General features: G+C 36.6%; 1 long non-coding RNA gene across 2 annotated transcripts in view; it reads right to left on the reverse strand.

Annotated features, from left to right (window-relative positions):
* The window catches only part of LOC308647932, a 180843-nt gene that overhangs the window by 140587 nt on the left and 16700 nt on the right, over positions 1–23556 (reverse strand). Inside the window, exons 3-4 of one of the 2 annotated variants that reach the window (XR_014021732.1) lie at positions 20770–20956; positions 9274–10282 (exon numbers count right to left, since the gene is read on the reverse strand). This is a non-coding gene — a long non-coding RNA (uncharacterized lncRNA). Of the gene's footprint in view, positions 1–9273; positions 10283–20769; positions 20957–23556 lie in introns of those variants that run through there. The other variant, XR_014021731.1, reaches the window with a different exon arrangement.

The following is a 23556-nucleotide window of genomic DNA, read 5'->3' on the forward strand; positions in this document are numbered from 1 at the left end:
GATTTTTGCCTTAATATTGTTAATAGCAAGAGTTCCTTGTAAATTCTGTATATTAAACATTATCAGCTAAATGATTTATAAATATTTACTCCCATTCTGAGTGTTGTCTTTTCACTTTCTTTATAGAATCCTTTGAAGCACAAAAGGATTTTTATTTTGAAGTCTAATTTATATAGTTTTCTTTAATTGCTTGTGATTTTGGTGTCTAATGCAAGAAATCATTGTCTAATGTAAGATTATGCAAATTTTAATCTGTTTTCTTCCAAGGATATTATAGTTTTAGCTTATGTATTTAGTTCTTTAGTCCACTTTGAATTAACTCTTGTATAGGATGTGAGGTAGGGGTCCAACTTTATTCTTTTGCATTTACATATCCAATTGTCCCAATGCCACTTGTTGAAAAGATTATTCTTTCTCCGTTCAATAATCCTGGCCTCCTTGTCAAAAAGCAGGTGATTAAGGATGTATGGGTTTATTTCTGGACTTTCGATTCTTTAAAAAAATTCTGACCACTTTATGTATAACTTTAAAACCTTATGGTAGAACACTTACATTTCTGTCTTCCTCCCTTTTTATTTTATGTAAGTTATAAATCCCACAGTACATTTTTATTGTTTTTTCCTTGAGTATTCAGTTATTTTTAAAGAAATTAACATGTGAGAGTTAAATATTTATAAACTATTTCCAATGCTCTTAATTTATATTAGAGATCCAAGTTCTCATCTAGTATCAGAATTTCCTTTAATATTTCTTTTTAAAAATTTTTTTAGTTGTTGATGGACCTTTATTTTATTCATTTATTTATATGCGGTGCTGAGAATCGAATGGAGTGTCTCACACATGCTAGGCAAGTGCTCTACCACTGAACCACAACCCCAGCACTTGCCTAGCATGTGTTAGGCACTGTGTTTGATTCTCAGCACCGCATATAAATAAATGAATAAAATAAACGTTCATAAAAACTAAAAATATATGTAAAAGAATTTTTAAAAATATTTATTATTTTTTCAGGTCCAAGGAAACAAATTAACCCAGATTTTATTTTTCTCTGAACGTCTTCATTGCACCTTAATTTTGAAGAACATTTTTATTGCATATAGAATTTTGGGCTTGCCTCTTTTTTTTATACTCTTTAAATGTCATTGAATTGTTTCCTAGTTTATATTGTTTATTATGAGAAGTCATCAGAATTCTTTTTAAAAAATATTTAATTTTTTTTTGTTTTAGCTGGACACAATATCTTTATTTTATTTTTATGTGGTGCTGATGATTGGACCCAGTGCCTCATGCTAGGCGAGCACTCTACCACTGAGCCACAACCCCAGCCCCTTTATCAGAATCCTTACCATCATTTCCTTATATATAATGTGTCTTAAGATTTTGTTGTTGTTTTTAGTTTTCAGAAATTTTCATACTCTTATTTTAGCTTGATAATAAGACTAAAAATTGGGTAGAATAATTCCTCACATTTTACTTTTTTTTCAAAATTGTATTAGCCCTTCTAGAACCTTTGTCTTTTTATGTAAATTTTAGAATAATCTTATTAATCTCTACTATGAAAAACTTGTGATATTTTTATATCAATTAAACTACATATTATTTTGAGAACTGACACTTTACCGAATCTTCTAATCCATGAATATATTTGTTTCTCCATCTATTTGGATCTTTAATTAGTGTTTGTAGCTTTCAGTATATGAGTCCTGTTCATGATTTGTTAGATTTACATCTAAGTAGTTTCTTTTTTGTGCTTGGAGAATTCATAATTGTATTGCAATAGTATTTTAAATTTATATGTCCCTATTTTCAGGCCAGTAGGTAGAAATACAATTGATTTTTGTATGTCTTGCATCTTGCAAAATTTATGAACTCACTTAATAATCCCATAATTTTTTTTCATTGTAATAAGCATAGTATTGCTATTTTTATTTAATTTCATTATTGGTATTGGGTTTGACCCTGGGATGCTTTATGTCTGAGCTACATCTCCAGCCCTTTCTATTTTTTATTTTCAGACAGCATCTTGCAAAATTACTCAAGTTAGCCTCACACTTGAAGTTCTGCCTCAGCCTCCCAAGTAGCTGGGATTCAAATCATGGGCAACTGAGCCATCATACTGCTTTTTTTGAAATAAATGAATGAATAGTTACATATTTTCTTGTCCTTAGTTTCTAATGTAGTAAATATCAATAGCTAAAACTCACATAAACAAGAGCTGCTTGGGATCCTCAACTTTTGCAGAGAGTAAAGAGGTCCTGATCCAAAAAGTTTAAGAGGACAGTGCCATGCATGCTATAAGATTTCAATGAATGTTAATTGATTATGAAGATGTGATAATTGTGGGCATGAATATCAATAAGGAAGAATGTTTTGTCATCACCTGAAATATCACATTCCATTCTTCTTTGTTGGGTACAATTCCCTAGGTATATGATTTCACTTGTTTCTTCTGCTTGCATTCATGGTGAAATAAATATGAGTAAAAATAAGATTCTTTATTAAACCTAAGGTGCTCCTGGGCTGTTAATATAGGAGGGATGACAATGCTCAGAAAGGTTGAAACACTGCAAAATGTCTGTTGGAAATACTAATTTTCAAGTGCCTTGACCACATCATAGAATGAGAAAGCTTCAGTTGGGAAACAAAACAGCATCCTTTAAAATGCCCAAGGTTAAGGAGAAACAGCTGCATTAAAGAGCTGCTTGGCACCAACTATTTGATTTTAATTTTGTGGAAGATAATTGGCCCCAATTGGTCTGTGAAAGATTTACAAACAAAAGAACTTCAGGGAAAAAGCAAATAATGACGCAAGAACTGCTAACGCAAGAAGATGAGATACATTTCAGCCTGAATTATCCCTTATGGCACATTCTCTGCAAACCAGGAAAATATTTCAATTAACATCTTCCAAATCTGCCTTGGAGCTTTATTGAAGAATCTGTAAATATACCAATTTTTAAAGTGATGTCCAATAAAAGTTTATTTCTCTTCTTTATTAGAGAACTTTACACTCCCCATTCTTTGACCTAAGATTCTTACCATCTACATGTGAAATTTTCTGAACATTTCAAGCTTGAATCCATGTTAGTTTACAGTGTTAGATTAAGCTGCTAGTATTCTCTTAAATCCCATTTTCCTCAAGTCTTGACTGTCTATCTCAGGGATCAGCAAACTTTCTGTAAAGACTTTGAGGGTCATAAGGCCTGTGTGGCAACTACTCAGATTTGCTTACAGGAAAGCAGCCACCACGCTATGAGAAGGAGCAGGCATGGGTGTACTCCAAGAATACCTTGTTATCAAAACCAAAAAGTGGGCCAGATTTGGCCTGCTTGCTGATGTAGCTGGCTGACCCAGTCTATCTGATCAAATCCAGTGCCTCACACGGGCATCCCAGCAGGACCTTTCTTTTTCCATTTTTTCTGTTTTTATTGGTTGCTTTTCATTATAGTTATAAAAGCATGGAATATGATTTGCTCTAATTGAGTTCCCAGTGCTTCCCCTTTTCCTCCCTCCCCCTCAGGACCTTTCATCCTTTGTCTCTGCCTAATCTTCTGTTGTTCAACAGAACATCAAGACTAGTTCCATTCCAAGTGTCCTCATATTTCCCAAACACTCTGCTTATTCCTGCTTTTCGGACTTGGCCGATTCAAATCCTCTTCCCTTCATTCTGCCTTTCCCAATCCTACCCATCCTTTGGGGTCTGGTTCAACTTTCTTTGTGAAGTCTTTGTGAAGCAGGAAAGCTCCAGAACTATAGGATTTCTTTACATACTAAAAGTATATGTGGTCATTTTCACCAGGAAAGTGTCCTGAGGAGGTCCAATCAGGCTGTGATGTAATCTCAGAATGGAATTTAAGGACAAGTCAAAGGAGGTACAGGTTGAATTCATGGAGAGAAAGAAAGAAGTATATCCTCAGAGACAGGGCAGCTTGCAGGCATTGGAGAGGAACATGCCAGCTCCATCTTAGCTAGGCATATTTACACATGTAAGACCAGTAGTACAGGGATATGATCTAAGAGGGTGTTTTTAAGTTCTCCTTTGTGTTGGGGACTTGGTATGTTAACAATTACCTACAAGGGGTCATTCTCTTTTCTTCTTTGCCTTTCATGAAAAATCTCTAATAATAGCTCCATGGCTGGGGGGCAGGGGGCATTATCCTTCTGTTTTGTGAACTTAAATGGTACTATGTTGGCATAAGTTTGGTTGAGACTGTGACATATAGATGAGACAATGGGATCTTAAAATTACAAATCCACAAAATATCTACTTGTTGAGCAAAGGCGTGTTTGGACCAGTTTTTCTTTTAGGTTCAGGTCCAAAGAGAAGTTATTTATGGACCTACAGAAAAGATCTGATAATTGGTTTAATGGTGCTGTTTGTAATCAAAGTATGTGAAAGTGACCTCTAACTCTGGACTTCAATCTATGTGATAGTGGACTTTAAATCATGGACACTCTACTTGACCCACATGCCTCCTTTCTGTCTTTGCTTATGTTTCCTATCCTACCTTAGCTTCACTGCTTTTTCTGTTTTAGAAAAGTCAGTTTATTCCTGTAGCAGCACCAAGAGTAAAAGTAAGTTCAAGGGCTGGAGCTGTGGCTCAGTGGTAGAGCGCTTGCCTGGCATGTGTGAGGCCCTGGGTTCTATTCTCAGCACCACATACAAATAAATAAATAAATAAAGGTCCATCAATAACTAATAAAAGTATTTTTTAAAAGTGAATTCAAGTAGTAGTTTGCATAGGTGGCCTCAGCATTTACTTGACTTGAGCAGAACTCATCAATTCTTTCCTTACCAACTCCCACCTAATGCCTGGCCTCCAGTTGTGTTATAGGTCCCAGGGGATTCATTCTACTATTCTACTCTTGTTTAGGGCTGAAATTTTCCATCATGCAAATATGTAAAATATATACATTTCCAGGCCTTTTTCCTATTCAGAGATTCCAATTTAGTGTGGGTACTTGGTGAATATTTTTGAATAAATTTAAAAATGAAATTGGGACTAGCTCATATCTGTTCCCAAAATAGAACTATATGTGGGGATTCAAGAAATTAATAACTTTTATGATTGCTTATCTAGTCAGTTTCAATACCAGTTAATGAAGTCCTAATGCTACTACCAGGTGGTCTTAAACATTCACTGAATTTCTTTATAAAGCTCTAGTCTGATCACAATGGAATGAAATTAGAAATCAACGATAAACTAAAAAGTAGAAGCTAAAGACTAAATAATACACTATTGAATGATGAATGGATGATAGAAGAAATCAAGGATGAAATAAAAAAAATCTTAAAGGTAAATGAGAAGGGGCTGGGGTTGTGGCTCAGTGGTACAGCACTGGATTTGATCCAGCACCATATAATAAGAAATAAAATAAAGGTAAATGAGAACACTGATACAACATATCAAAATCTCTGGGACACTATGAAGGCAGTACTAAGAGGAAAGTTTACTGCACTGAGCACATTCATTAATAGAATAAAAAAATCAACAAATAAATGACCTAACTCTACATCTCAAAGCCCTAGAAAGAGAAGAACACATCAATACCAAAAGCAATAGAAGACAGGAAATAATTAAAATCAGAGCAATGAATCAATGAAATCAAAACAACTGAAAAAATTTACAAAACAAAAAGTTGGTTCTTTGAAAAAATAAATAAAATAAATAAACCCCTAAAAAACCAGATAAACCCCTGATCATGCTAACAAAAAGAAAAACAAAACTCAAATGTCTAAAATACAAGATGAAGGAAATATCAAAACAGACATGTCTGAAATACAGAAGACAATTAGAAACTATTTTGAAAATTTATACTCCAATAATATAGGAAATATAGAAGACGTCGACAAATTTCTAGAGACATATGACCTACCCAAACTGAATGAGGAGGTCATACACGATTTAATCAGATCAACTGCAAGTAATGAAATATAAAACGCCATCAAAAGCCAACCAACCAAGAAAATCCTAGGACCAGATATATTCTCAGTCAAGTTCTACAAGACTTTCAAAAAAGAATTAACACCAATACTCCTCAAAGTATTCTATGAAATAGAAAAGGAGGAAACCCTTCCAAACTCATTTTATGAGGCTAATATCACCCTGATACAAAACCAAAGACACATCAAGGAAAGAAAGCTTCAGACCAATATCCCTGATGAACATAGATGCAAAATTTCTCAATAAAACTCTGGCAAGGGGCTGGGGATGTGGCTCAGGTGGTAGCGCGCTCACCTGGCATGCATGCGGCCGGGGTTCGATCCTCAGCACCACATACAAACAAAGATGTTGTGTCCACCGAAAACTAAAAAATAAATGTAAAAGATTCTCTCTCTCTCTCTCTCTCTCTCTCTCTCTCTCGCTCACGCTCTCGCTCTCGCTCTCTCTAAAAAAAAAAAAAACCTCTGGCAAATCACATACAAAAACATATTAAAAAGATAGTGCACCTTGATCAAGTGGTTTCCTCCCAGGAATTCAGGGTTGGTTCAATATATGGAAATTAATAAACGTAATTCATCATATTAATAGACTTAAAAACAAGAATCATATGATCATCTCAGTAGATGCAGAAAAAGCATTTGAAAAAATACAGCATACCTTCATGTTCAAAACACTAGAAAACTAGGGATAATAGGAACATACCTCAATATTGCAAAAGCTATATATGCTAAACCCAAGCCCAGCATCATTCTAAATGGAGAAAAATTGAAAGCATTACTTCTAAAAACCGGAAGAAGGCAAAGATGTCCTCTTTAATCACTTCTATTCAACATCATCCTTGAAACTCTGGCCAGAGCAGTTAGGAATACAAATAAGTAAAGAAGAACTCAAAGTATCTCTACTTGCTGATGACATGATTCTATATCTAGAAAATCCAAAAAATTCCACCAGAAAATTCTAGAACTAATAAAGGAATTCATCAAAGTAGCAGGATATAAAATCAACACCCATAAATCAAATATATTCCTACACATCAATGATGAATCCACTAAAAGAGAAATTAGGAAAACTACTCCATTCACAATAGCCTCAAATAAAATAAAATACCTGGGAATCAATCTAACAAAAGATGTGAAAGACCTCTATTTGGTGTTTTCTACTACAGAACACTAAAGAAAGAAATTGAAGAAAACCTCAGAAGATGGAAAGATCTCCCATGCTCCTGGATAGGCAGAATTAATATTGTCAAAATGGCCATACTATCAAAAGTGTTATACAGATTTAATGCAATTCCTATTAAAATTCCAATGACATTATTCATAGAAATAGGAAAAGCAATCATATTTTTTTTTTTAAAAATAAGAGATCCAGAATAGCCAAAGCAATCCTCAGCAAGAAAAGTGAAGCAGGAGGCATCACAATACCAGACCTTAAAACTATACTACAGAGCTATAATAACAAAAACCACATTGTCTTGGCACCAAAATAGACTTGTAGACCACTGATACAGAATAGAGGACACAGAGACAAACCCACATAAATATGGTCATCGCATACTAGACAAAGATGCCAAAAACATTCATTGGAAAGGAAATAGCCTATTCAACAAATGGTGCTGGCAAAACTGGAAATTCATTATAGCAAAATGAAATTAAACCTCTACCTCTCACCCTGCACAAAAAACAACTCCAAGTGGATCAAACCCTTAGGCACTAGAACAGAGACCCTGAACATAATAGAAGAAAATGCAGGCCCAAATCTTTACCATGTCGGCCTAGGATCTGACTTCCTTAACAAGACCCCTAAAACACAAGAAGTAAAATCAAGGATCAATAAATGGGATGGATTCAAATTAAAAAGCTTCTTTTCAGCAAAGGAAACAATCAATAATGTGAGGAGAGAGCCTACAGATTGGGAGAAAATCTTTACACATGCACCTCTGATATAGCATTAATCTCTAGGATATATAAAGAACTCAAAAAACTTAACACCAAAAAAATAATAACCCAACCAATAAATGGGCTAATGAACTGAACAGACACTTCACAGAAGAAGAAATACAATCAATCAACAATATATTAAAAAGTGTTCAACATCTCTGGCAATTAGAGAGATGCAAATAAAAACTATACTAAGATTTCATCTCACTCCAGTCAAAATGGCAATCATCAAGAATATAGGCAACAATAAATGTTGGCAAGGATGTAGGGAAAAGGTACAGTCATATATACTGCAAATTGGTCCAACTACTATGGAAAGTAGTATAGTGATTCCTCAGAAAACTTGGAAAGGAACCACCATTTGACCCAGCTATCCCACTCTTAGGTTTATATCCAAAGGACTTAAAAATCAGCATACTAGACCAATGAGCCACATCAATGTTTATAGCAGCTCAATTCACAAAGCTAAACTATGGAACCAACCTAAGTGACCTTCAATAGATGAATGGATAAAGAAAATGTGATATATATATATATTTTTTTTTTTCAATGGAATATTGCTCAGCTTTAAAGAAGAATGAAATTATGGCACTTGTCAGTAAATGGATGAAGTTTGAGAATATCACGCTAAGCGAAATAAGCCGATCCCAAAAAAACCAAAGGTCGAATGTTTTCTCAAATATTCGAATGATAATTCAAAGAAGGGAGTCAGGGCACTAGAGAAGGATAGAGTTACCTTAAATTAGGAAGAGGGAAGTGACGGGAGAGGAGAGGAGGGGATGTGGGCATAGAAAGGATAGTAGGACAAAATACACGTTATTACTTTATGTATATATGTGATTACATGACCAATGTGATTCTACAACATGTGCACTCAGAAAAATGAGAAATTATATCTCATCTATGTAAAATATATCAAAGTGCATAAATGCATTCTATTATCATGTATAACTAATTAAAACAAATTTTTAAAAAAAAGAATGGCAAATTTAATAAAGTGAAAAAAAGTTCTAGTGTATGCTGTGAATGGGCCACTGGTTCACAGACCATGATACTCATTGTGGATAGTCCTGAACAGGTGTAAATAATATTCCTAATAGTTTGCCAGCAGCATATGTACACTCTGAGTGATTTTCCTTTCTGGAAGTGATCAAAAGCATACTTATCTTCTTTTTGGAAATGGGACATGTTCCATGATCACTCCTAAAAGAAAACATCACATAATTATGACATAGAGAAAACAGCAAATCTCAGGTAGATTAGTGAATGCTCTTGTTCTAAATGATATGATTTTAATAGTTTTTTTAAAATATAATCATTTGTTAAAGTTTATCAGGAAACTCTACATTTAATCAAGTCAATGATAAATGTATCAAAACCCAGGAATACCTGATACTGTGAAGAAATGTCTCTGGCTTCTGGAAAGACAGTATCTCTTCTGTCTAGTTGCATTTGTGCAAGACAACCAACAGCTTAGACTGTTGGTCTGTTTTTTTTTTTAATTTTTTTTTTTTTAGTTGTCAGTGAACTTTATTTTATTTATTTCTATGCGGTGCTGAGAATCGAACCCAGTGCCTCACACTTGCTAGGCAAGCGTTCTGCCACTGAGCCACAGCACCAGCCCTGTTGGGCTTTTATTCATTAAGAATATTTTTAAGTGATTTTTTTTTCATTCACTGGAAAATCTGCCTTGAACTAGATATCAGGCATGGTAGAGAACAGTCAGTCCCTGCCTTCCAGGAGCTTACAGAGAGTGGGAGGCACAGCTTAATAGACCAAGGAGGAGATGGGTTTTCCCAGACAGGGGCAGCAGCACAAATAAAGGCCCAGAGGCAGAGACAGCACAGCTCTTTCCACAGTGGTTCCACATGGCTAGAAGATTGGGGCAGGTGTGGCGCAGAAGGCTGTTGAGGTTGGAGAGAGAAAAGGGTCAGATATGCAGGGCTTAAAGGGTCTTATTTGCCATGCTGAGAAATTTGAATTTTATTCACTGTGATGTGGAGAATTCTGTGATATGAGAGAATCCTGGATATACGAGCCAGAGAATCTTGGGAAAAGATTTTCTTGCACATCTAAAAAGTTATTTTCTATTCAAACATTACTCCTAAGCTCATCTTTTTGGTAACTCACCAGTGATATTTTCCTTTGACAAATAGGAGTGTGTAGTTCCTTAATTTGGATCTTTTTATATAAGGATGAGTAATGAGACAATGTAAGCTATTCTTCAAATATGATGAATATATCCTTTAACTCCGCATACCCTTTCAGAGGCAGCTTTCTTTGTGTAATAATAAGAAGCAACTAGTTGTCTCCAGTGCATTTCCAAAAGGGTTTAAAAGCAGAAGCTCCAAATTTCTTCATTCCACAAAATCCTGAAGTAGTCAGATTTCAGCACATCTAAGGAGGGAAAGACAAGACAGCTTAGAAAGCAAGAAAAACCCAAGATTTCTATTGGACCTTTGTTATGGCGCTGTTGTTGCCCTTCAATGCCCCTGATTTGGCCGCAGGAAGAAGGAGGTAGCTGTCAACATCTCAGAGTTGCCTCAGAGAAGACACCAGTACAGTGGACAAATGCCTTCAAGTAGACCTTGAAGACCAGCTCTTTGCTCAGATATTTGCTAGTCAAAGAGAATTTCTAGCTGGGCGTGGTGGCACACACCTGTAATCACAATGGCTCAGGAGCTTGTAGCAGGAGGATCGTGAGTTCAAAGCCAGTCTCAGCAACTTAGCAAGGCCCTAAGCAACTCAGTGAGACCTCATTTCTAAATAAAATATTAAAAACGGGCTGGGTTTGTTGCTCAGTGGTTAAGCAACCTGGTTTCATTCCCAGGGGGAGAGAGAGAGAGAGAGAGAGAGAGAGAGAGAGAGAGAGAGAGAGAGAGAGAGAGAGATTGATTCTACATCCCTTTAAAGAGCTGCAGCTTTCCCCTTCTGTAAGGGCAGGAACTACTCCCAGCTTCTAGAGAGGACAAAGTTTAAATCTTTAGACTCCAATATATCAGAAGAAAGGAATATGTCTATACTTTGATGTGTTCTGTTTCTAGGCCTTCCCTACTTGCTCAGAAACTTCATCCCATCCACATGTCCCCTCCAGAGCAGATGTCTGTAAGAAAGAAGGCAGACAGCACAAAGACACTTTTCAAGTGGAAATTCCCAGATGTGAGTAGCCCAGAATGATGAAGTGCAGCCCTGCTGTCACGTTCTAGGACAATCATGCTGAGTTCCCCTGACACATGCTTTCGTGCAGTTTTGACCAAAGAAACCTAAATTAGAAATAAATGACAAAGCTCTGTTCTCTCTACCACAACTTCTTTTGTTGGGCTAACATGATTTTCTTTCCCCTAAATTATACAAGATTTGTGTATGGGTAATATGTAGTTCTAGTCTGTCTACCTTAAGGCAAGGAAAATGTAGGTATTTTATTTTGTTTTATCCTGATATATTGACCAAATACTTCTGTGGAGGAGACAATAAGAATATCAAAATATTGTATATCCTTGCTTGCTAATTGCTATGAAGAATCACTCATAGAAAAACTTGTGAAGTTACCTTTGAAAATGACTGAGAAGGGTATGAGCAAGTGGCCAGGCTGTATGATGGCAAGGGATAGGCTAGTTTGTACACTGATCAGACAGATTTCTAAATGGTTTCTTAGTAGTTGAGGTTCAAGAGACACTGAAATAGGAATTTTAAATGGTGTTTAAAACTCATTATGCTGATATTCAAGGCCTTCCATGAAAGGTCTTCACCTCTCCAACCTAATTTACCTTTACTACCCTACTCTATATCAGTGATGAATAACTTGTTGTCCACTAGTTTCCCAGTCTAATTTCATATGGAATCTTTTAGTATCCTAGGAACTTATCTAATATGCTGTAGCACTTTTTTCTTGTCTTACTCTGGCTTAATATATATTTCAGTTTAATCTTTATCATCCTTTTGTGAAAATGTTGGCTCTACAAGGTAAGGACTCTATCTGTCTTACTAACTGTATATCTACAGTGCCCAGCGCTATTCAACAATTATATACTCAATAAATATTTATTGAATGAATGAATAAAAAAATGCTTTAAAGCACTGCAAAACTGTGGGATGGGAAGACCAAATGGGTGAGGGGTAAGTACACTAGACAGACAGAAGAACAAAAGCTGAGCTAACTGTAAGGATGCTGCTTTCCAAGGCCTAAGGGTAAACCAGTTAAGGGGATTCCTTCACAGTGAAAATGTTCAGAATTGAGAAAGGGGCAGAATTAGTATAGTCAAAAGATGAATATGATAGAAACTTGAAGGATAGATTGAGATTGATGAAGCTGGAGAGAGAACTGAGCAGACTGGCATGGTCATTAGCCATGAGAATGAACCAGAGGCAACTCATTGGAGAGACAGTGCTTTACTCTCAAGAACTTAGTGTTTTTGACAAATGACAGAAGAGTCTAAATTGGGTCTAAGGTGCCTGGTCTAGAAATTGCCATAGGGTGATGATGGCAGTAGAAGCATCAAACACAGAAGTAGGGGACAAAGGAATCAGGTCATCAAATCTTTAGAAAAATTTGCACAGTAAAAAACAATGGTGATGTGTTAGAAAAAAATTCAGACAACTGTAGTTTAAGCAGTCCCCCTCTGAAGACATACTGAATAAAGTACAAATACACTAGATCCTGAAGTTCTGTTTATTCTCCCTGAATCTCTTTGTTCTCGCCCCCCAGAGGCTGTTTGGCCTGGCCTCAGGGGTAGCTATTTGAACTGTTGGCAGTTGCTTCAGCCTTGACCATATCTAAGACATTAGAAATTAGTCAGGATGAACTCTGAGAATATGAGAAGCAAGAGAAGGATCTTTTTATTGAACTTTGCCTAGATTGACTCATGAGCCTGCTTTAATGAACCACATGAATCTGCTTTGATGAACTCCACAACTGAACTCTTTCCTGTCTCAGGGCTATAAACATGTCATTTCGTCTACCTGGGCTATTTTTCCTCATTCTTCTCAGGTCTAAGTCTTACTCATCCTTCAGGTTTCAGTTTAAAAGTCATTTCCTTAGCATTACCACATCTGAGGGATATGAATGAGGTATATAATTCATAAAAATATGAATTATTATATATAATGACAACTCAAGCCCAAATATCCTGGAATCATTTCTTGCAACCAACAATATTAGGAACAATGAGTTGACATTGACCAGGCATAAACCTTAATGATATTAAAAAGAAGAGCTTCTCTCCTCTCCCTTGAGATTCTTGTATTTAAGAAGGAGACATGAATACAACCTGAAATAAGAAACATTTGGGGAAAGCTTTTGTTTTTGCTTTTCTAGTCTCTTTCCTGATTTCTCCTTTTGTTTTCATATTACCTCTTATGGCTTTCTCTCATTACTTTTTTCAGTGCTTTTGTCTATTTGTTTTCTTCCCTTTGTTTTAGTGAAATTAAACACATCCCCAAATTCTAGCATTTACTGAAATCAAACCTCTTTTTTTCCCCCTTTCCTGGTAATAAGATTCAAATAGACCAGAAAAGAGCTTTGTTCTTCTCAAATATTCATATAACTAGTAGTTAACCAACTCCTGTGATCTGGGAATCCCCTGCTACAAGAAATGGGTACTCAAGGGCTCACAGCCAGGGCTCACAGCCAGGGCTCACAGTAGCAACTCAATGAATCATAGCCACTAGTATGCTCTGTAAGGAATATCTGCCTCCCACACACACCTATAGACCTAAAAATATCTTTTGGGAATACCAAGTATAATAAATAACAAGTATACAGCTTTTAAAAAATTCTTTTCATGAATAATCTCATTTTATTCTTTTAATAAACTGTAAGATAAGTATTAATTTCATCCCCATTTTATATACTAGGAAACTGACGTTCACACACACACACACATTGGTTTTTGTCCATGGTTTTTAGTTTGCAAGTTCCTCCAAAAGGCAGGATATAGAAGCTAGAATTTCTTTTCTAGCTTAGAGTGTCAGTAACTCTTCTCCCAACTTGGCCATAATGAACTTCTCTTCATGTACCTTGTCTGATAGTAGGCTATAAGATCCTTCTCATTTCAAAGGGCTCTTTTGCCATCCTCTGGGCTATTCAGATTATTCATGACAGAGAAGCTATAAATAATCTGAATAGATGGGGTTTGCTGGGTTTCCCCACTCAGTCTATTAGCAATCATGTCTATATAATGAAGTTTCTGTAAAATACCAAAGGACAGGGTTTGTAGAGCTTCCAGAGAGTTGAACATATGGAATTTTTTGGAGAGTGGCATGCTTAAAGACATCATGGAAACTCTATGCACCTTCTCTCATACCTTCACCAGTCATCTCTTCACTTGTGTCCTTTATAACATTCTTTATAACAAACTGGTAAACCTACATGTTTCCTTGAGTTCTGTGAGATGCTCAAGCAAATTCATAGAATCCTAGGAGGGATTTTTAGGAGTCCCCATTTATACCAGACCAGTCAGAACCACAGATAAAACAACCTAGGGCTTGCAAGTAGCACCTAGATGTGTGTATGTTTGCTAGGGGGTTGGGAGGGTACTCTTGAAATTGAGCCCTCACCCTCAACCTGTGGGATCAGATGCTGTTTCCACATTGAAACATCAGAACTGAACTGAATAAGAGGACATACAAATGGTATCCCATGCTGCAGAACTGCTTGCTTGCCTGAGAGAAACCTTTATACTTTCTATGGTCACAAAAGTCTTCTATGTTGATTGTAGTGTGACAGAAGATAGGCTGTTTTCCAAACATATCTTGCCTGGAATAATTTCAAAAACCTTGAATAAGGCTCAGGTTTTTTGTCTTGTCCTCCCTCAGGCTGTCCTTCATATTATTGCCAGTAATACTTCTGAAGTATAGAATCTGTTCATACCCTTCCTTATTTAAAATCCTTTACTTAAATCCTTCCTTACTTAAAATCCTTTACTTAAATCCTTCCTTACTTAAAATCCTTACTTAATCCTGCTTCTGTTTTGAACTGAATTGTTTCCTCCAAAATTCATATGCCAAGGTCTTAACCTTATATCTTATAACCTTATAACAGTATTTGGAGGCAGGGTCTTTTTTAAAAAAATATTTTTTAGTTGTCAGTGGACCTTTATTTTATTTATTTATATATGGTGCTGAGAATCAAACCCAGTGCCTCACACATGCTAGGTAAGCTCTCTACCACTGAGCCACAACCCCAGCCCTAGGAGGTAGGGTCTTCAAAGGGGTAATTAAACTAAAATGAGATCTTTAAGATGAGCCCTACTCCAATCTGATTGCTGTCTTTATAAGAAAGAAAACGTGGACACAGACACAGAGGGAAGCCAGTGTGAAGATATAGGGAGGACATAGCCATCTTCAAGCCAAGAAGTGAGGCCTTAGAAGAAATCAAATCTCCCAACAACCTGATCTTAGACTTCTTCTTCTCCTTTCTCCCCTCCTCCTCCTCCTCCTAACATTTTTAATGCTTTTTATTGTAGTAACATATAAGTCAAGGTATATGCACATATTATAAGTACTGAATTTTTTTTTAAAGAGAGAGTGAGAGAGGGGAGAGAGAGAGAGAGAGAATTTTTTAATATTTATTTTTTAGTTATTGGCGGACACAACATCTTTGTTGGTATGTGGTGCTGAGGATCGAACCGGGGCCCGCACGCATGCCAGGCGAGCGCGCTACCGCTTGAGCCACATCCCCAGCCCTAAGTACTGAATTTTAAAAAAAAAATTTTTAATTTGTTATATATGACAACAGAATGCATTACTGATCTTAGACTTCTGACCTCAACACTGTGAGAAAGTACAGTTCCATTGTTTAAGCTACCCAGTCTGTGGCACATTGTGATGGCAGTCCTAGAAGACTAATACAAGTTCCCAGTGCCTACTAGAAGCTAGGCTACATGAGATATACCTCCTCCATTAATGTGTGAGGTCCTGGAAGAGACAGACTATCTTATTTTCTTTGTATCCTCAGACTCAATCTTACTGGTATAGTAACAGACAGATATCTATCTATATCTATATAGATAGATAGATAGATAGATATCTGTTGAACTCAACTAAGGATAGGTGGAGACAAAGGTGGTAAGGGAAACTGTTCTATGTCTTCATGGTCTCTCTCTGCAGATGAAGATCCAGATTCATCCTCTTTGTCAGGGCCTCAGCCTGGAAGCTTCCTTGTCTAATATCAAAATTAAGAAAGGGCTGGTCCCTTGGAAATCAGGGCACTGAGACTATGATACATGACTTTCAGCTGCCTCCTTTATGTTCCTTCTCCTCTAGCCTCCAGTTTCTTCTTTTTTTTTTTTTTAAGAGAGAGAGAGAGAGAATTTTTAATATTTATTTTTTAGTTCTCAGCGGACACAACATCTTTGTTGGTATGTGGTGCTGAGGATCGAACCCCGACCGCACGCATGCCAGGCGAGCGCGCTACCGCTTGAGCCACATCCCCAGCCCTCCAGTTTCTTCTTCACTGGGTTCCTCAGGGTCCCAGTTCCATCTGAACATGGATGTGATCAAGTTTCAATCTAATTCCTGGGGAAGGCAGGGAGTCTTATTCTCTCCCCCTACTCTCTTTTTCCTCTGTATGGTTCTTGTTCTCTCCTACCACATAAGGGCTTCCTTATTATGCAACCAGGGTAGAAAGATATGGTAGTTCAAGCTTTCACAGTCCCATTTTAGCAACCCTAGTGGAAAATATTTCTTTCTTATGAGAAAAGCCTCTAACTTTGGGTCAATGACTGCTCCTTAGACCAACTACTTTTGCCAGGATAGGAAGGAACTATTTGTCTAGATTTGAAGCAAACTTTCATATTTCTGCCTGCCACCACTCATATTTTTTGGCTAGTGGTGGTGGGGTGGCAGGATCTGCCCAGATTTATTAGCTACAACACATGTTACAGTAAATGTTGATACAGATTCATACATAAATGTCCATAGCAGCTTTATAAAAGCCAGAAACTGGAAATGACTCAGATGTCTATCACTAAGTGTCAACAGGTAATATCCCAGTGGCTCAGATGGCTGAAGCTGGAGGATCACAAGTTCAAAGTCAGCCTTAGGAATTTAGAGAGGCCCTAAGCAACTTAGAAAAACCCTGTATCAAAATAAAAAAAAATGGGGCGGGGGGGCAGCTGGGGATGTGGCTCAGTGGTTAAGTGCCCCTGGGTTCAATCCCTGGTATTAAAAAAAAAAAGTCACCAAGACGTGTACTTGAAATGGGTTCATTTATTGTACATAAATTATGCCTCAATAAAAGTTATCTTATGTCCATGTAAAGTGAGGGCTGAGACACTGTGATGACAATCACAATATTGATCTTTCAGGATAAAGCCCTACATCCCTCTTTAGTTGGGACTCAAACTGGCCCTGCAACCCCAACTTTAATGTGTCCTCCTCTCCTGTATCATGGCTTCCCACTTTAAAGGCACTTCCTTAAAAATTCCAAGCTGTCTTCCTGGCTCTGAGTCTCCACAGGTGTTGCTCCCTCTGCCCAGCAGAGTCCACCAGGCAAGCAGCTCTTCCTTTAGGACGCAGCCCAAACTCTCATCCTGCTGCCTTTCTAGATGCCTTTCAGGCACAATGTACTAACTCCTCTTCTCTCTGTGTCAGACCCTGAACATCCTATTGTTTTTATTTCTTTGCACATCCACTCCTCTACCAAACTATGAACTCCTGAGGGCAGGCATGAAAGAAGTTTCTTCCCTAGACATAGGCTTAGTGATGTTTGAAACATTTGTAAGAGATTAAGCAGAAACTCCTTAATTGCTTACTACCCAGCAGAAACTGTGTCAGCATTTTTTAAATTAATTAATTTATTTTAATTAGATATACACAACAGCAGAATGCATTTTGATTCATTGTACACAGTTGCAGCACAACTTTACATTTCTGTAGTTATACACAATGTAGTGTCACACCATTCAGTCATACATGTACCTAGGTAATGAATGATGTCCATCTCATTTCACCAACTTTCCTGCCCCCATGAACTCTCCCTATCCTCCCTCCCCTTTGCTCAATCAAAATTCCTCCATTTTCTCCATACTCCCCCCGTATGTATCAGCATCCACTTATCAGAGAGAACATCTGGCCTTTGGATTTAGGGGATTGCCTTACTTCACTTAGCATGATATTCTCCAACTCTATCCATTTACCTGAAAATGCCATAATTTTATTCTCTTTTAATGCTGAGTAATATTCCATTGTGGGTATATATACCACAGTTTCTTTATCCCTTCATCTATTGAAGGGCATAGAGGTTGGCTCCACAGTTTAGCTATTGTGAATTGAGCTGCTATGAACATTGATGTGGCTGCATTACTATTGTATGCTGATTTTAAGTCTTTGGGTTATAGACCAAGGAGTGGGACAGCTGGGTCAAATGGTGGTTCCATTCCAAGTTTTCTAAGGAATCTCCATACTATTTTCCAGATTGGTTGCACCAATTTGCAGTCCCACCAGCAATGTATGAGTGTGCCTTTCCCCCCACATCCTTGCCAACATTTATTGTTATCTGTATTCTTGATAGCTGCCATTCTGACTGGTGTGAGATGAAATCTTGAGTAGTTTTGATTTGCATTTCTCTAGTTAGTAGAGATACTGAACATTTTTTCATATATTTGTTGATTGAATGTATATCTTCTTCTGAGAAGTGTCTGTTCAGCTTGTTAGCCCATTTTTTTTTTTACATTTTCTTTCTCTTTTTTTTTGTGCTTCTAGATTTCTCTTTTTCTTTTTTTTAAATTTTTTTTATTGGTTGTTCACAACATTACAAAGCTCTTGACATATCATATTTCATACATTAGATTGAAGTGGGTTATGAACCCCCAATTTTACCCCAAATGCAGATTGCAGAATCACGTCGGTTACACATCCACAATTTTACATAATGCCCTATTAGTAATTGTTGTATTCTGCCCATTTATTGATTGTTTTTTTTTTTTGGTGTTAAGTTTTTTGAGTTCTTTATATATCCTTTATATATCCTAGAGCGTGTGTGCAAGCGCATGCACACACACACACACACACACACACACACATATATGCTCTATCTGACATGTGTGTGGCAAAAATTTGCTCCCAAAATATGGGCTCTCTGTTTACTTCATTGATTGGTTCATTTGCTGAGAAGAGGCTTTTTAGTTTGAATTCATCTCATTTATTAATTCTTGATTTTAGTTCTTGTGCTTTAGGATTCTTGTTAAGGAAGTTGGGGCCTAATCCAACATGATGAAGATTTGGGCCTTTTCCCTCTATTAGGCACAGGATCTCTGCACTAATTCCTAGGTCCTTGATCCAGTTTGAGTTGAGTTTTGTGCATGGTGAGAGATAGGAGTGTACTAGCATTTTTTACTTCCTGTTTGGGACTAATTATTCTCTGGCCGTGACATCATTGTTTCAGAAAAAAATTAAAATCTGAGAGTACAATCCAGCCATGTTTCCCCTTTCTCAAACAATATCCTAATAATTTATTTTATTATGAAGAGCTTTCCTGCTAATTATTAAGTCCATATGTATTTCAATGAAAATTTAATTCCTGTTTACTTCATTCACACTCAATTCATCAAATTTTACTTTCAAGAACTGTTTGATGTTCAAAAAGCCATTAGAGCCCCCATAATGCCCATTTTGGAGAAAAAGGATAATGGGTAAAATTAAACAAAACCAAAGTTAATAAAATCCTCAGAGATTAAGCAGAATCTTAATGAGGAAAGCTATGCTACACTGTTTTGGCTTTTTAGACTCCAAGTAAGGCTATGTTGACTGGAGAGGCCCTCATATCTCCATTATGTTTTCTCCCAAGAGACTGTGAAGAGATGAGAAAAAGAAGAGTTGATAGCACAGAAATGTTTGGCATTCTGTTTCCAGCAGTATTTCTACTTAGATTTTCTGGAAACCCTCTGCTTTCTCGCCCCTAAAATTGCTGACTCAAACATCATAAACATTATTTTAAATGTACATTGAGCTCTTAAGAAAGTAAAAGTTCAGGATATTTCTGCCTGTCTTTCTGTCTGACTCTGTCCAGAGTAAAAAAATACAGAGCTACCTAAAACTAGAGGAGAAACACAAATTGAATAGATAGGGAAGTGAAGGACATTATTTATTAACTAATCAAGAATATGGTATTTGGATAGATATACAGGGATAGAGAATGAAGCAGGGAATTGGAATTCAGATACCCAGGAAGAACTTGATACTTCAGTGAAAAAATAAACTAGAGTTTTCTATCATCATAGAGATGATGGTGCTTTATTTAACCTTGCTCTGCATAAAAAGATCTTTCTCAAGAATTTGTTACTCTCAGATAAGTTTGAAGATCATATTCACATGCTTTTAGAGCCTTCAAGCCAAAATTTTTACATAGAAAGTGGTCTTACATGGAGGCATTTGACAAGAACAAATACTAATCTTCCCTAGAAGAATCCAGCTTCAACCCAGGTCACCCAAAATTCAGACAAATACCAAGATGTGTTCTTAGCCATCATAAAATATAACTTAAAAGTGAAAAATCTGTCTGGTGCAGTACTGCATGTCTGTTATCCCAGTGACTCAGATGGCTGAGGTTGGAAGATCACAAGTTTGAGACTAGCCTTGACAACCTTGACTTTTAAAAAAGGAGGGGTAGGACTAGAGATATAGCTCTATAGTAGAGTGCCCCTGAGCTCAAGTTCCAGTACCATGAACAGAAAAAAAGGAAAAATAAAAGTAAAATTCACAACAAAAAATTTCACAATAAGTGAATCAGCCCAGGAACTGTTTATAAATCTGGAACAGAAAAAACAGGAGATACACCTATAATACTTTGTCATACCATCTAGCAAGGATGCAATCAGATGCTTCTAGGATCATGTAAAAAAAAAAAAAAAACCACAAATTTCTGGGGCCAGTGCAGTGGTACACACCTGTATTCCCAGTGGCTCTGGAAGCTGAGACAGGAGGATCACATCTTCAAAGCCAGCCTCAGAAACTTAGCAAGGCTCTAGGGGCTGGGGATGTGGCTCAAGTGGTAGCGCGCTCGCCTGGCATGCGTGCAGCCCGGGTTCGATCCTCAGCACCACATACAAACAAAGATGTTGTGTCCGCAGAGAACTGAAAAATAAATATTAAAAAAAATTCTCTAAAAAAAAAGAAACTTATCAAAGCTCTAAACAACTCTGTGAGACCCTGACTCTAAATAAAATCCAAAAAAAAAAAAAAGGGTGGGGGGCTTTGGATATGGCTCAGTGGGTAAGTTCAATCCCTGGTACCAACAAATAAACAAACAAAAAACTCTAGAAACTGCATAAAGAAGTTCTCAATGAACTTCTTCAACTGGGACAACTGGAGTGTTGATAGAAATAATAATGGCAATGGATTAAAATTAATTCCTCAAGTATACTTAAATCCTTGAGCTCATAATGAAATTTTAAATTTCATTTTATTTTAATTTTTAAAGATTTTTTAAATTGGTTCATTATGACTGTACATAATAGTGGGTTTCATTGTTATGTATTTGTACATACAATTACATAATTTGATCAATTTATTTCCATAGTACCTCCCCTTTCCCTTCTCCTGGTCCATTTCCTCTACTTAGTGGTCTCCCTTCCATTTTCCTGAATTCCCTCCCTTTTGTTCTTTTTTTCTCTCTAGCTTCCACATATGAGAGAGAAAATATATGACCCTTGACTCTGAGTCTGGCTTATTTCACTAAACATAATGCTCTCGCATTCCATTCATAGGTGAATGACATAATTTTGTTCTTCTTCATGGCTAAGTAAAACTCCATTGTGTATATATACCACATTTTCTTTATCCATTCATCTGTTGACAGTCACCTAGGCTGGTTCCATAATTTTTCTATTCCTATAGTATGCTGACTTTAATTCTTTTGGATAAATATCATAGAATGGAATAACTGGGTCATGGTAATTCTATTCCTAGTTTTTTGAAAAACCTTCACACTGATTTCCATTGTAGTTGTACTAATTTACAACCCCATAATGTATAAGAATTCCTTTTCACCTACATCTTCACCCACATTTATTACATTTCTATTCTTTTTAAAAATTTAAAAATTCATTCTAATTTGTTATGCATGAGAGCAGAATGCATTTCAATTCATAGTACACATATAGAGCACAATTTTTCATGTCTCTGGTTGTACACAAAGTAGAGTCACACCATTTGTGTCTTCATACATGTACTTAGGGTAATGATGTCCATCTCATTCCACCATCTTTCCTACCTCCATACCCCTCCCTCCCCTTTGCCCTATCTAAAGTTCTTCCATTATATTTCTATTCTTGATGACTGCCATTCTAACTGGAATGAGATGAAATCTTAATGTAATTTTGATTTGTATTTCCATGATTACTAAAAATATTGAACATTTTTGTTTATGTTCATTGTCCATTTATTGATTGGATTATTTGTTTTTGGTGGTTGCATTCTTTATATATTCTGGATATTAACCATCTGTTGGAAGACTAGGTGGCAAAGACTTCTCCCATTCTGCTCTCTTCACACTTTTAATTATCTCATTAGCTCTGCAGAAGCTTTTAAATTTGATGCCATACCATTTGTTGATTCTTCTTCTTCTTCTTCTTCTTTTTTTTTTTTGGTACTGGGGATTGAACCCAGGGACACTTAACCTCTGCGCCCCATCCTCAGCCCTTTTTATATATATTTTATTTAGATACAGGGTCTCACTAAGTTGCTTAGGGCCTCACTAAGTTGCTGAGACTGGCTTTGAACTCAGAATCCTCCTATCTCAGTCTCCTGAGCAGCTGGGATTACAGGTGTGCACCTGCAATTTGTTGATTCTTAATGTTATTTCCTGAGCTTCAGGAGTCCTATTGAGGGATTTGTTGCCTTTGGCTATATGTTGAAGTGTTGATATTACATTTTCTTCTGATAGTTTGCAAAGTTTCTGGTCTAGTTCCTAGGTCTTTGATCTATTTTGAGTTGACTTTTGTGTACGTTGAGATATAGGGATCTAGTTTCATTGTTCTGCATATGGCTATCCAATTTTCCTACCAATGATTTGCTAAAAAGGCTGTCTTTTCTCCAATGTATGTTTTTGGTGCCTTTGTCAAGGATCAGATGACTGTATTGTGTAGATCTGTCTCTGTGTCCTCTGCTCTATTTTATTCTATTCCATTGGTTTATATGTGTGGTTTTTTTTTTTTTTGTTTGTTTGTTTGTATTAAGAATTGAGCCCAGAGGTGCTCTAGTATTTTTTTTTTTTTTTGGTGATGTTGGAGATTGAACCCAGTACCTCACACATGGTAGGCAAGTTGTATATCACTGAGCTACATCCCCAGGCTCCAACCATATTTATTTTTTATTTCTAATTTTGGTACTAAGGATTGAACCCAGGGGCACTTTATCATTGAGCTACATCACTAGCCTTTTTTAATTTTTTTTTTTAATTGTCAATGGATCTTTATTTATTTATATGTGATGCTGAGAAATTGAACCCTTTGCTTCACATATGCTAGGCAAGTGCTCTACCACTGAGCTACGACCCCAGCCTTTTTTATTTTTCATTTTGAGACAGAGTCTTATTAAGTTGCTTAAGGCCTTGCTAAATTGCTAAGGCTGGCCTCAAATTTGCAATCTTCCTGCCTCAGTCTCCTGAGTTGCTGGGATTACAGGTGTGCACCACTGCATCTAGTTTGTTTTGTATTTTGAGATAGGGCTTATAT

This window comes from Spermophilus citellus (genome assembly GCF_964194105.1).
Source record: "Spermophilus citellus genome assembly, chromosome: 4".
Classification (NCBI taxonomy): Eukaryota; Metazoa; Chordata; class Mammalia; order Rodentia; family Sciuridae; genus Spermophilus; species Spermophilus citellus.